General features: G+C 39.8%; 1 long non-coding RNA gene across 1 annotated transcript; it reads right to left on the bottom strand.

The window, feature by feature from the left end:
* Positions 1-257: 257 nt before the first annotated feature.
* On the bottom strand, positions 258-14528 carry LOC138069071 (uncharacterized). The gene is made up of 5 exons (XR_011143857.1): positions 14489-14528; positions 14051-14183; positions 10845-10935; positions 2070-2202; positions 258-461 (listed from the first exon to the last, which is right to left on the bottom strand). It is a non-coding gene; the product is annotated as an uncharacterized lncRNA (long non-coding RNA).
* Positions 14529-15131: the final 603 nt, after the last annotated feature.

Raw genomic sequence — 15131 nt, 5'->3', positions numbered from 1 at the left:
CTTTATAAATTTGCATCATCAACACCTAAGGAATGTCCTAACAGGGCTCAGCTACTCCATATCTTTTCTGCTTTAATCTTACAACCATTATGTGAAACATGTTGATTTAAGGACTGTATTTCTTCCAAAGTTCTGCACTTCTTGAAAGGGAAGAGTGGAGTATTTTGAATACTATGACAGGCATAGGGTGTACCTGTTTACCACCACTAACCAGAAATAACTGCAGAATGCTCAGCGATGCTTAAATTCTGGTCCATTATAAAAGTGTTTTTTAACTGAATAACGACAGATGCAGGGGGTTAAAGAGAAGACAGCTCCTGCTGACTTTAAAAGTCTGTATAGTGAAGTTAAAATATATATACATATTTTATAACTAGAGGTCTGATGTTATAATTCTTCAAAGAGCCATCACCATTCAGTTTAAGTAGGTCTGTTCACTGGAAATGTGTGAAGACTCCTTTCTGCAAGGAAGGTAAAGAGGGATTATTCTTCCTTCGGGGACTGCACCAAGGACTAATTACCTGCTGTAAAATATAATCACATAGATGATACAACAAGAAGTCCAGGGCAAAGCAGGAAGACGATGCTTCTAGTATTACCTCTGATTGCAATATAGGGAACTGCATTGTATTACACCTTTTAACAGAGCACATAATAACCCAGTAAACTAAAACTGTCAGTATGCTACGTCCTCCTTGTCCTGTCTGTGACTGTCAGCTGTCACATTAACAACGCTGCTGTACAGACTAAATGGGAAGGGATATAAAAGTCTCTTAAAGGGGGAAATAGACAGGTCTTGGGGAAGGGAATGGCTTTTGGGATAATGTGATCCCACAATCAGAAGTGGACATAGAAATTTTGAAATCTGTTCAAGATCTTTAACACAGCTTTGCTGACTGGAAAAGTCATTGAGAATTTGTCTTATTTTCAGTGCATTGGTCTGCAAAATATTTACATACAGGGCTTATAACAGCCTTAAAAGGCTTAAGTGAATTAGTTACTGGTATTAGTTTGAATTTTTCAGAAGAATGCGATTGTATAAATGCCCATATACCCAGTATTTAGCATAATCCGTAGTATTAGTGGATTGTTTTTTGTGGTAACTCTTGAAAATGAGACAATCTTTCAGAGAAGTGTCTGTCAAATCACAACACATCTTTGCAGAAAGGAACACTTACTTACTGTTCAGAATGATTCTTTGCATTACATGTCAAATATAGACATCTCAGCTGTAGATTTCTTTCAGTCTCATTTCTGCTCAACATAAAGGTTGAGTCAAATCATGACTGAAGCAGCAACAGCGTTTTAGTTTTAGCAGATCAATCTTGTGACAATCTACTACTCCCAGTGATGCCTCATTAACCCAAAAGTATCCATGTAGCCCACTATTTTGTACTGCAAGCAGAAAGTGAGTCTGACCCAGACCTATTCTGTTTCTAATTCAGAACAAAATCTTACTCCTCTTTAAGCCTTACTGTATCTAGTTGAACACTAATACGAAATGCAATGCCTCCTACAGATCAGGCTGATGCAACCTTCCCTACTGGAAAACCTTCAGCTTCTGCCGTTGATGACCTTGCGTGTTTTTAAAGAGAAAGCAGGAGAAAAAATTGATGGTTTTCCCTGTAATTTCCCAAGCTACTCTACTGAACACACAAGAGAAGCCCAGTCTGGGCCTTTAGAAAGACTTCCATACCTTAAGAAGACCCTGATAATTCTCAAATTAAATTTCAAACAACTTTATCCATGCAGGCAGTGCCAGCTTAGTGTCCCACCTCAGATATTTCCATTCTTTCCAAACCTCAATTTTCAAATCAGCAAAATGGAAATAAATGCATAATTTGCAGGCAATACATATTTCACAGGGAAGGCTACTGAAGAAAATTTTATATAGCACTTTGCTTCCTTTAGAAGGAAAAGCATACACTGGACATGCATGGGAAAATATCAGACTGTATTTAATACGTACAGAAGTGTTTTCTGTCACTCATTAGCAGTGTTCAAAGTAAGTATAAAGCAGACAAAAGAAAATAAAGCACTGAGTTTGTAAAATGGATCTAAGTACTTACATAATTGCTGTGAGAGATTAGTTGTTCTCCTTGTAGTTTTACCAGGCAAAGGGACTTCTGTAGATGCGTTTACCTCAGTTGGGCTCATCTTCCTCATCATTCCTCTTTCAAGTACCAGCCTAGGCAGGTAGCTCTAGAGAAGGACAAACAAACAATTTTGTATGGTATTCATGAAAAGCTTGTGTATCTGATCAAAACACCTGACTGGTGGGCTTTATTAAAGAGACTTTGTTTTGTTACAGTAATGCGAAGGCTGATTCAGTCTTCACCTCAGATTAACTCTGTGTGCTTTTACATTTGGGAAGAGGGGTAGGATCCATAAAGGATCTCTTTCTTCTGTTGTGGTCAGAATAGGCAACTTGATGTTTTAAACATCTAATGAGAGATTTAACAGGAACATTTGTTCTGCCTAGCCACTAACTACCTGCATGAACCAGGAAAGCTCACTGAATTTATTAAGGTAGGCTTATGTTTAGGCAGTGTGTAAGCATAGTGAATGGTTGTAATGACACCTCCTGCCTACCCTGTCCTAACAAGAAAGCACAGAATGACAGTGGGTTCCAAAAGAAACTCCACCTTCTAGCTGGAAGGGGAATTATAAAGCCAAAGAAAAGGAATGACTCCGGCTGGAAGTGGTAGGAAATGTTTATGAGCTCAGTTTATACAGGCCAGATGGAAATAATGATGGTTGAACTGTAGCTTGTTTTTGTGTTTCAAAATGAAATGGACTCTAAAAGGTGGAACTTGTTCCCGGTGGAGGGAACAAGTAGGTCACTTTCTACAGTGTCAGACACATGACTCCTATACCTTACGTGAGAGGAAATTTGGAAAAAATAGTCCAAAAATTGGGTGCCTGTTTGGTTTTCAGGCATATCTTCTTTTTAGGGAGTAAATTAAAGAACCATTACTTTTTTCTTTAAACTGTGGAAGTAAATTGCCTGACTGATTACATGCAAATGAACTATGTGAGTGACTGAAGAGAGTGACTTCAGTTAGATGCTGTAGTTACTACGGTGGATCGCCAGCCGAAGACTTGTCTGAGTGACGTTTGAACTGCAATCCACAGCATTGCTGCAACAGGAGTAGACATACTCTGGGTAGATCTCGTCTGCAACAAGTATCAGTTACTGAAATACTTCCAGTTATCAGGCCGTAGGACTCAGCAGAAACTCGAGGCCACAGAAGAACACGTCAGTGTTTTTCACTGTGTGGAGTACAGGCAGCCTCACTCACTCTAGTTTGTAAGTCTAGCTTAGATTTGTAACGTAGCTTTAGCTACTGTGGGAGATCATAACCAGCAGTTGGCAAAAGCCTGCTTCCAGGAGTCACTTCTGTCCCTTTTCACCAACTTTGATGCAATTTGATAAGTAAACCTTAAAACTGGCCTATTCCATTATTTGTATTTAATTACCCATATATTTCATTTTGATTTTGTAATTCGTACACTGCTAATTTTCTCTGATTTATCAATATAATTAGCCCATTCTCGTAAAAATATCTCAAATGCCAACATCTTTTCAGCCCAAGTGTGCATCTACAGTACATGGCTAGAGGTTGTAAAAGACCCAGAGGACAGAGTGAATCTAGTCTATAAGCGGTTCTGATATATACAAACCTTGAATTAACGTAAACCACACTCTCTTGTTCTTCAGCTTTGGGAATAAATAATGAGCAAGGTAGACCACGTTGAAAAGATAACACATCCCACCTCCTCAATACACATCTATTTTTAAAGCATCTGAGAATTTAAAAAAAACTTCACATTTTCACACATTCTTTCCCAGAATCTATGATTAAAGTGTACCACAGAGTAGTTTAGCTAACTACAGAAAATTTTGCTTTGCAGTATTCTATGTATGATATAAAACAATTATGATTTAGCATACTAGCTCCATAATGAAATCTGTACAGACAGAACAGAGTAAAAGCTGAGAGCAACAGTTTTGCATAAGCAAGATTTACTGAAACCTGGTGTGTTATTAGCTGTCATCCCAGTTCCTGCTAGCTGTATTGTATCAACAACTCGCAGAGCTTTAGTCCATATGCTGGCTTTCCAAAGCCATTGAGGGGTTGCGAGGGGTGCCTTGCACTGTGGCCATGTACCACTGTGACCTGCTTGAATGCTTACTTCATAAAGGCATGTGGAAAGACTGCAGGTGACAAGAGTTTCACATGATCCTGCACACAGGATTGTGAAGCAGCATACAGCACAGAGAGACAAAGGCCAAGCTTTACCCACAAAACATGCACTCTGCACCCACCATCATGTGCCCTATGATTGTACTAAGTCTTTTCAACACTCTTCCTAGGAGGGTAAAGGAATGTGGCTTTGTACTTCTAGATCATAAAGGGTGTGGATTTATCTGAGATCATGGACAAAACTTTGGGACAGAAGCCTTGGTGGCAGTGTTTGAAGGAGTTCCTGACTCCTTTCACAACCCCGGGCTATTAAGTCCTCACTCCACACAGTAGTGCTCCTGCCATTAAACCATCCAACTCATTGAGGTGGTGTGCCAAGCACTAAATGGAGCCACGTTAAAAATACATGCCGCCTCTGCTTTTTGTTCTGTTTTTTCTAACAAGGATCAGTACTCTAAGGTCAGCTAGCACAACCTGGAGGCAGTGTAGTGTGGCTTAAAATTACTGACATCACTGAAGACTCTGTATTATGACTGCACATGGTATTCTTCAGCTAGCACTCTACACTGTACTGTCATTATTGCCAACGAGTTCCTTTCTTGCCAATATGGAACTAAATTATCAGTCAAAGAATCAAAAGAAGACATTTAAGCAGGCTTCCTAAATAACGTTATTTTGTCATAAGGGTATGAGTGCCGTCATTAGTATAGTAACTGCCTAAGCTCCACAGCTTGTATAAACAGCTTGGTGCGACAAAGTGCTGAAATAGATACATGTCCTTTTTAAGCACCTGAGTAATTTTCAGGAGTACTTAAAGATAAGCACTTGCTTAACTGCTTTAACCGATATGGTTCAAATCCAGCCTGTACGTATGTGCAGAAATCTGTGCACGCAGTACACGGAACAGTGTATTTGGTAAGTACAGCTGTCCACTGAAATCTGATTTTACAACTTTCTGTAAATTTTAGGTGAAAAATAGCCATGCCAAGTATAAACTGCAAATGCAAACTAATTAGCAGATGAATAATCTGAATAAATAAATTGTACAATGTAGTAATATAATGGACTTCTTTACTGTTCATCACACAGATAAGAATAATGACCTCCCCATACTGAGGAACTCTAAAAGCCATATAGAAACCACTATAACATTAACCTTCACATCAGTTTTGGTAAACTATATTGGAAGTAGTTGATACTTCTGCTGTCACTCATGTCTGAAACAGTGTCCCATGTAAAACAAATTTGGAAAATTCACAACTTATAGATTTTTTTGCTTGCTCATTGGTGCTCTGAATTCAGATCCCACAGTATAGGTCAGACCCACCTCTGTCATATTTGTTGGTGTTATTTCCACCTGAGCAGTTATTATTTGGGATAATAGGCTGCTCCAGCCATCAGCTGTCCCACATGGTAGCAAGGAAATAACAGCAATATTAAAGGATTAATCTGACCACAACTGGTGGCTTCGCTTTCGCTCTTGTTCCAGAATTTTCATGTTTATATTTCTGGCTTTGCTTTTGTTTAAGTAGACATGGCCTGTGTTATCCACAGCCTGCTTGACTGCTTCATTTTCATATTCTCAGTTATCATCAACAGGTTTTTCCACAGCTATGACCTTATTTTTTCCCCTTTTGCACAGGGTTAGGAATGTTAAATACACTTTGATAGAGGAAAAAAAATTCCTGATTGATAGCAGTCTGAGGGCTTCCAGCCTTTAAGGGCTGCCTTATTAAACTGCCAGGAGCTAAAAGGCCATGCCACTTTGCATATTTATTTGCATAAATACTAGCATCCAAAAGTGCATACAGTTATAATATTTGCTTTCAATAACATTCTACATGACAAATAGAAATTACATAGTGCAAGAAAACCTGCAGGTGACCCGTGTTTTCCTCTCCTAGCTTGTAGGAGAAGATTACAGATCGTCATGCTGTTTAGCTGCATCCATTTTGTATCAGAGTGATATAAAAATACAGAAGGATACAGCCAGTATACTAGGAAAGCAATGCGTGGTCTGAATGCTTATCTTATCATATATCTACTCAAGGTGCCTAGAGACAGGATTAGATAAAGCCAGATTTGAGGAATATTTTGCTCTGTAACTAGCCAGAGTTAGCCCGTATGTGTCACTTGGAAGCAGAACAGGAAACAGTCTTGTGGTCCAGGAAAACTGTTAAGGTTTCCTAAGTTTAGTACAATTTAATTATCAGATCAAATAAGAGAAGGTTAGTCACATGTTTATTAATGCAGTCGTATGTGAGATGAGGTATAAGTTAAAATAGCCTCAGTCTACACGTCTTTGAGAGCTGTGGCTCAGTACATGCTCTGCGAGGGAGCTATGAATGGAGATAGCTTGCAGTGCAAAGTGCGATTCAGAGAAACAATTAAGGTAGCGTGCTAGTCCTATCACAGATCCTAGGATTTTAGAACACACAAGATGAAACCTGTAGCAGACTCGGTAAATTTTCTGTAGGCAACAAGGAAACTGTCAGATAAATTTTGCTCTACAGTTTTCCTGTTATAGGGAGGGAGAGAGATTAAGTAAGTGGTGGAAAATTGTAAGGGATCATGTAGCATCCCAGGAGTTGGTAGCTTTCATTATTTGCATCTGGATAGGACTGGTGTTTCAGCATCTTTTACAAGTCCATGCTGGAAAGGCATGTTTCTCATTTAGTGTGGATTTTTGTAAGCATATTGTCAACCTGACAGAACTGAATAGGAATGAACCCAATAAAGTTAAGTGAAAAATAACGCTGACTTTATTGGCAGTTAAGGTAGGTCTGCTCAATTTAACACAAAGTGAGATCTGTGGTAAGGGCAGCTTATGAATATTATTGTTAAGATATCCTGTAGAATTTTATAGCTAAGATATGATTTTTCTAATAAACTATGTAACACCATCTGAAAAAAAAACAACAACAAAAAACCCCAACCCGCCTTTGTGGAAATGATACCCATTTCACTGTGGAAGGGAAATCATCATGCAAGTTCAGAGGTTAAAGAGGTTTGAGCATTCCAAAGCATCCACAATTTGGCCAAGGAAGACTTGTTTCCAGTGCTAATATTATCAGGTCTGAGAGAATTCCTTAGACCTAAGCTAAGTAGGGCTATTCCCAGTTGTGGCAGGCCTAGGGTAGGGAAGGCTTATTTGCAGCTGAAGCTACACTGTGCCCTGCAGCAGCCTACAAAGCAACAGGCAGGGGAGAAAGAGTGAGTGACCATCAAATCCTGCATTCTTTCTCCTTCCTCCCCTCCATGCAAGAACTGCTGGATTTTTTTTTTTAATTTTTTTAAGAGTGTAAGAGTAAAGAATACAGATTTGAAAGCCTATCATCTGAGATCTGCCCACTTGTAGTGTAGTGAGCAGATAAAAAAGATAATGCTCCACCTTCTTTGAACTTACTGCATTCTTAGCGTTCTTCCCATAAATCATTTAATAGCTGCCCTTGTTCATAGGAAAACATATAGCTGGCACTAAATGGTTTTCTTTCTCCTTCCACTCTCATTGGAGGGAAACATAATAAATTAAGCCTGATTTGCATGCAAGTTTGCATACACAAAGCTCTTGGCATGAACTAACAAACAATAAGCTGTTCATGTCAGAGCACATTGTTCAAACAGCATAAAAATTAGCCACTGAGCTGTGAGGCACTACATCAGTAGTATCCCAGAGGTCTGTGCTACTGATACGGTACCACAGCAAATCCACATCTCTCCAGAGGCAACAAAGAGAAATAAACTCAACAGCTTTGTAGCACTCATTGTTCTGAAGTCAAGATAACCTCCGTGGCTTTGTGGGACATCTTGACAAGAAGGAAAATTTGAGTCCCAGATGAACCCATATGCAGAACGTATAAAAAGTTTTCTCTGATGACACACACATTTTCCATTCCTTTCAACGTCGCTGCCTGAAAGTATACATCAGCTTTTTACTGGGCAGCATGTAATTAGCTACTATCCACACAATGTTGCCATGAAAACTTTTTGGCATTACAATGCTGAGCAGATTGCTTCTGCAGCTGGTGGTATCGCTGGAGTAAAAGTGTATCACTAGTCCAGCTGGACATGCTGGTATCATGGCTTATTTAGACACAATATCAAACATGGCGAAAAACTCTCCTGACATGACATGCAGTTACATCAGAGATTCTAACAGCTCCACGTGGAAACTATCAGCATCCCAGTGCTAGCTCTGTTCACCTCTTGGAACTACACATGCAAAGCTTGATCATAACACCTGCATGGTGCCTACTTACCTTATTTCTCTTCTGGAAGCTGCCAGAGGAACGGAAGCAGAGGAAACTAATTATTGTGGAGAACTAGTAACTGAGAGACAGCTGGAGAGATAGCAGTAGTATGACTGTTAAGGTTTAAGTATGTCTTTGTTAGTATGTAAGTTAGTATAACTTTGGGGTAGTTACCAAACCAAAGCATGCATATTTGAAGCATATTTGAAGAACCTGGCTAACAGTTTTTGTCATGAGTTGTATATTGCATAGTGAAAGAATGGTAAAAAAGACATCAGATGCAGAAAGCTTCTGTCATCCTAGGGTTAGATGGCTCCCTTCAGGTTGCCACTGAAACTTTCAGCAGGAATGAAAGACTACATCCAGCATTAAGAAACTGCAGCAGGAAGGAGAATGGTCAGACTCTACTATTCTTTTTGATAACCATTAAAATGCACCCAGCTTACGCTGTATAAGCTACTTATTTTCCTGTGAGGAAAATGCCTGGTTCTCTCATTGTACAAGCTGATGTGGATGATTCTGCACAGGTTGTCTCCTGTCCCTTCCTCTGTGGCTTTTGGCCTCGGCTGCTGTGTGAATGCACTGCCCTAGTAACTATAGGTCTGTTCTGGTTCAGTCCACTATAACAATCGTACATGTCCATAATAAGTATCTAAATCATTCACAGTCATTTCTTCATCTGCCACTGAACTGCAGTTGCATCTGGTATAAATAGCCATTTAACAGATGAAAGCAACGCCGTGTTACATTTTAAGGACATGATATTAATAAGAATAGCTCATCAACTAAAATTTGGTGACACCTCTGGGGAGCTAGAAAGCAATTAGCTAAGTTCAGATATTGCAAGGACAGCATAGATAACTCCAGTATGTGAATCAAAGATTTGTAACTGAGACCAAAATGATTAGAAGCTTGATTATATGGTGTTCTAGTAGTTTAGGATTACATCACCATCTCTTCACACTGATCTTTGTAACTCAGAGACTAATAATACCTATAATACCTTCTTTTCCATAGCTGTCAAAGAGATGTGATTCCATGGAGTTGCAAGTAACATGTGCACACCTGTTCTAGCAGTAAAGTTATAACTCTGGGAGTAAAAAGTACTTATTTCCTATGCACTGCTTAGTAGCCTACATGCCAACGATTGCTTTGTTGCTTTGAATTAAGAGGAGCAGGTTAGCAGCTGTCAGCCTGCCTTTGCTAAACCTGGACTAAAAGTTAATACAGAATGAGAACATGTAGAGGGACAGAAGGAAGGCAGCTACCAGGCATTTTGGAAAAATATAAGAATTGCTGCATGAGCCAAAAAGATTCTGATGTAATTTAGCATCTCCATAGCAATATTTTTGTTTCCTGCTATGCTAATGTTTACTCATGTGTTGAACTTAAAAATTGACTCAGGCTTATGTTATTCAGCTATGCTGATTAGTGTGCCAGTGATGACAATTGGTTAAAAATTGTGTTTTGTTATGTTAAAAAAAGGATACAAAACCAGATCAAATCTGGCTTGATTTTTGTGCTGGTAATTTAAATTAAAGCAGTTAGATGGCCTACCTGATTTGCAAGCATGGTAAGACTATCTGATGCCTAACATCAATTGGAGACATAAAATTGTAAACCCAAAAGCCAGTGGGTGTAAAGTCGCTGGAGCAAAGGCAGAAAAAAGAGGAGGAGCAGAAAATGTTGAAAATCAAATCTTATTAACGTAAAACAGGATTATGAGTATGCTGCACTGCATGCACGCACACTCCACAGTGCTTTAGAGACCTGTTAAGATTCTTCAGCTCTCCATTCATTTAGTTTCTGTCAGTACAAATACAAAATTACATTTTTGCTTTCGATGTACCAATTTTAATGGGAGATTTGGGTAAGGACTTAGCTGGCAACAGGAACAGGTTGCTCATCTGAAGGTCATTTCTGACTAAAGACAGTGTTTATATCTCCGAGGGGAGAAAAATTTCAGTTAAGTAGGAAAAATTTTAGAGTGGAATGTACAAATGCTCTTGTAAAAGAAAAATCAGGAAATACAATCCAGCAGTTAATCCCTGCCTTAGACCCCCAACCCATTAAACTGCTGCGTACTGCAGAGGCCTTCTGAAACCAAAGTGCATTGATAGAGGTTCAGATGCACACATGCTGGTGTCCTGTGCAGGGCAAGGCACATCAATCGACTGATTGGCTCAAGCTGGCAAGCAGCTGAGCTCTCCAGTTTCAATTAAAATAGAAGGGAATTGGGGTACTTGGCATTTTGCAAGACTGCTCCATGGGAGAAGATTCTTTCAGGAGCCTTTGTCAGGGGAACAATTAACCATTATTTACCAACCAGCTTAAATAGGAAATGAACAGCATGAAGATTTGTTAGAAATTAGGATTAGCTACTTACAGAGCTGGTATAACTCAAAGGGCTGCCTTTCTTCATAAAGAGCAATGGACACCATATGCTGGAAGTCTGCACAGGACTAAAATTTTAGTTGCTGCAAAGAGATTAGGCAAGGAATGCTTTATGATGTTAACAAAAGAAAAAGAAAAAGAAAAAACAAGGTGTAGGGTAAAGCACAGTTGGGATTGCAGTTCTGTCATTTCAGGAAATTAAAAAATTGATTTTGGAGAACTATTTTGAAAATTAATTTACAGAGGATATCAGCAGGCAATGTATAATGCAGGTCCACTCAGGAAGGGGTCTATGGGTAGATGAAGGTTCCTGCTACCTTATAGCTGGAACCACAACACAGACAAGAAAAACTTCAGTGTCTTTCTGTGCAGGTATGCACAGCCCTACAAGCTTCTAGCATGTGACAGGTAACAATGGAATGTACTTAGCAGTACCTCCAGGACTACAGCAATACAGATTCTCACAGTTGTCAGAACTTTAGAGCAGGGAAAGGTAAAGGTTACCAGAAGCATGCTTTTACTTGTACTTAATCATCTTGAGGCCTGGGGAGTTAGGCAAAAAATCACATAGGTCTGGGTCATCTGCCTCCAGGTTCCATCAGAAAGAGGTGTAAGGAGAGCTGCGAAGTGCCATATGCTGGCAGTGTCACTAATTGGCAATGCTACTCAGAAGTTGTTCATTATTTTCCTAATCTGGGAATGTTTGTCCCGTGAAGCCACAAAGAGACTATTGACTAAACTGTGAAACAGTGAGGAATTTCATAATGTATCCTGTTATGAGAGCAAGGCTAGTGCATTATAATTCAGAATATATCTGGCAAAGACCCTACTGTTATTTTCTAGAGAAGTAAATACTGGCAGAACTGGAATTTGGTTTTCCTTTACAGATAGATAGCTGCACCAAACGTCTCAGTATCATCTTAGAACAAGGAGTAGCACTTAAGCTCTCACCCAGTTTAGCAATATCAGAAGGCCAGATATTCCAGAGTCCTAGAGTTAAATGTAGACCTTACAACCTTGTGGGGAAACCAGAGGTTTTCTAAGCTGGTCTAGCTTTGCTTTTCTTCCATTTTGTAAGAATATTAGTCTTGAATCCTTACCCTATACAACACGTATGAATGAAACCCAAGATATTTGCAAGGCATTATCATATTTTGCACAGTGCCCTGCAGTTTCTTTTTCTAATATTTTTAATACATGATCAGTAAACTAAGGCAGCCATACTGCATTTGGAAACTAGGTAAACAGTAACCAGACATTGACCTTTCTAACTATTTACCAAGCATTGCAAGAGCAGTGGATTCAGCACATTCACTAGTATGCTGAACAGATTTAGAAGTCTCCTGTTGCTTATAGAAAGCAACTAATAGCCATACCAAAGTTTTCCTCTTTCTGGCATTTACATCATCTTCCAGTGGTGACTAGGTCCCCTTTAACCAGCCATAATAATAGCCCTGTTACAGAACGGTTTCACAAGACAGGGTGAACTTGTTGTCATGTGCCACTGACCAACAGGCAAAGGTTCTGTCCCCCAGCCTTGCAATCAGTGACAAAGTACATCTGTGCATTAGCTTCTCTCACTGTAACTACCCCAAACTTGGTTCAGTACAAACTATGTAGATTAACATTAGAAATTTTTAGTAGCATGTTTTGCCCAGCCTGGTTCGTTTTCACTGAATCAAAGTAAGGAATAGACTACGTGAGCATTTGTGCAAGTAGAATTGTAGGTAAAGGGAAAGGCAGTAACTACCTACAGGAGGGCGTGATGAGTGGCAGCTTCAAAGTCAATATTAAACACTGCATTCATAATCTATGCAAACTATTATCATTAATAGAGTAAATATCAGTATAGAATGATCCTTGACTATTTTATCTAATCCAGTTAAAAGCTCCACCAGAGGCTTAGCCCTTAAAACAAATAAGAACCACAGTGTAAATTGCCACTCAGGTTAATGACATTTCCTGCGTGTTGAGTGCAACAAGAGATTTGGCTGACCTGACTGCTAACAGCTCTCTATTATATCTTCATTGTTAGTGCAAACCTAGCATCTAATGTTACGCCTCTGTGCTTAGGAGCCTCTTCTCCTAAGCAGCCTGACATCTGATCAGTGAACTAGTTTGAATTTGGCACATGAGCGAGGCTCACATTTGTCTTGCCTCATAGTGTTTTCATTTTGCTTAGATCGAATGGGCCAGGTTTTTTTGGTAAATAGATTTGTTGATCCCAAAACATTCTGTTTGCAGCATTAGACGTTTAACAAAGTTTCCTGAGTGGCAGACAGGGCTCTGCCTGGACTGCTGTGGAGCAAAGGAGCCTGAAATTCAGCTCCATGTTCTCAGCTATGAAAGCATCTTGTTATGCAGAGCTCCAGGATCTGCAGTTGATCCCATGACTAAGTGAACAACTCTGAGGCTGTGGCACATAAGAATCTCTGGCTGCCAAGATCTGTGCTGTAGAGCCCCACATTTTTAACATGGTTTGCGTCTCAGACCTAAAATGAACAGATTGAAAGCTGATTGAGTTGCTGATTCCCTGCTTGCAGAACAAGGACAGTGCAGGATAAGAACCCAGGGCAGGTGTTTCTAATGATGTCTGTGGAGGTGAAGCTGCCGCAGGGGTTCAGGAGCTGGTCTTTGGTACACCTCAACCATATGTAGGAACTGTTTCTCTTTATTCAAAGCACACAGTATGCCACTGAAGGCTTCTAATTTTTGCAGAAGTTTTATTATGACAAAGGGAGAACAAGTACTAACCGATTGTGACCTCTTTAGGGCTGACTGTGTTTGGGCTGGGATGAGAGTAGCCTTTAAGACCTGACTTTAACATCTAAAACAAGAACAAATAATTGCTGAGTCACGGAACACGCTGTGCACAGTAGGATGTGAAGACAGCTGAATCATACTCTAAGAAAGGAATAACCAATGAAGAATCTGCACAGATAAAACTACCTAGAGTTTTTGAAGCCCAAATTCTCTTTTCAGTAAATATGTTGCTAAAGCAGCCTATAGGTCTGTAAAGACCAGAAGTTCTTTAAGTATACTGTAGTTAGAAGTAGTGGTTTAAGTGTTTGTTTAATAGGATAGGTAGAAACAAACAAGCTCCCTCCCCTCCCCCCCCCCCCCCCCAAACCCAGATGCCTTTCTCTCTGAAAACTGTGTATTTGCCATATCGGTAAAATATGTGAGTAGCAGCATTACCTTCAGCAGAGGAGCGCAGCTACTTCTATAAACAGTGTAGTTACATTTCCATGCAGTTGTATTTCCAAGCTAGACTGATGTGCAGTAGCTCCAGGAACATATCAAAATGGCTGGTTATCAAAGCCCGTTCTTTCTGGAAAATACAAAAATATATATTGAGAGAGACAAGTGTTCCTTATTTTTTTATACATACATATACATATATATGTGTGTGTGTGCATGTTACAAAGTAGGTCTGTCTTGAGGAGCAGTGGTTCAAGTTTTCCATACAAACACCTTTCCACTCCTCCTTGCATACCAGGTTCATCACTTGAGCTGATGTGTCAAGCCAGTGGGAGAGTCACAGAAAAGCTAATTAATCCACGTGGTCTGGGAACCCATTAGATAATATGCTTCAGCCTGTGAAAAACTAGCATGTTGGTAGCACTTATTCATTACCTGTTGGCCAAGCATGGTACTTCATTGACAGCAGTGTGGGAAGCACTGAGGCACAACCTCTTGTCTTTTTATATACTTACCAATTTCCTTTTACTATTTGGGAGCGGGGGCTGGGAGGGTCAAACAAAATGCTGAATGGCAAAAGAGTTGCTTTCTACTGCCTGCTGTTGTTTAGCAACATCAATCTCCTTGCTATAAATTGCATATTTTTTCCTCCACGTTTGCTGTGTAGGTCCACAGTGGAACGTTTTCCATGCCAACCCTAAACAAATCAATTTTGGTGAACCATACACTCCACAGAAACTATATTTCTGGGTAATTTTTTTAAATCTCTGCTGAATCCAAGACTTAAGAGTACTGACTCAATGCATTTCTCACTTGTCACATGAGCAATTCTCTCTGTAGGAAATGCTACCAGCTGCTGAGTTGCAGGCCATGCTATGGCCCACTTACCGAGCTGGAATTCTTGGAAGGGCTGTAAAATACTGAGGGCAGGGGTTACAGCTCAGGCCTTACCACGTGCCTGACTTCAGAGGAACTTATAGTTGTGGCAGAAGGACACCAGCAGAAGGTCATTTTATTTTTTATTGAGCAACTACTTAGGTTTCAACTTCTAAGCCAAAACTTACCATAGTGGGTACAA

Source organism: Struthio camelus, chromosome 13 (genome assembly GCF_040807025.1).
Source record: "Struthio camelus isolate bStrCam1 chromosome 13, bStrCam1.hap1, whole genome shotgun sequence".
NCBI lineage: Eukaryota > Metazoa > Chordata > Aves > Struthioniformes > Struthionidae > Struthio > Struthio camelus.
The sequence above is the reverse complement of the archived record's forward strand: the minus strand, read 5'-3'. Positions and strand labels throughout refer to the sequence as shown.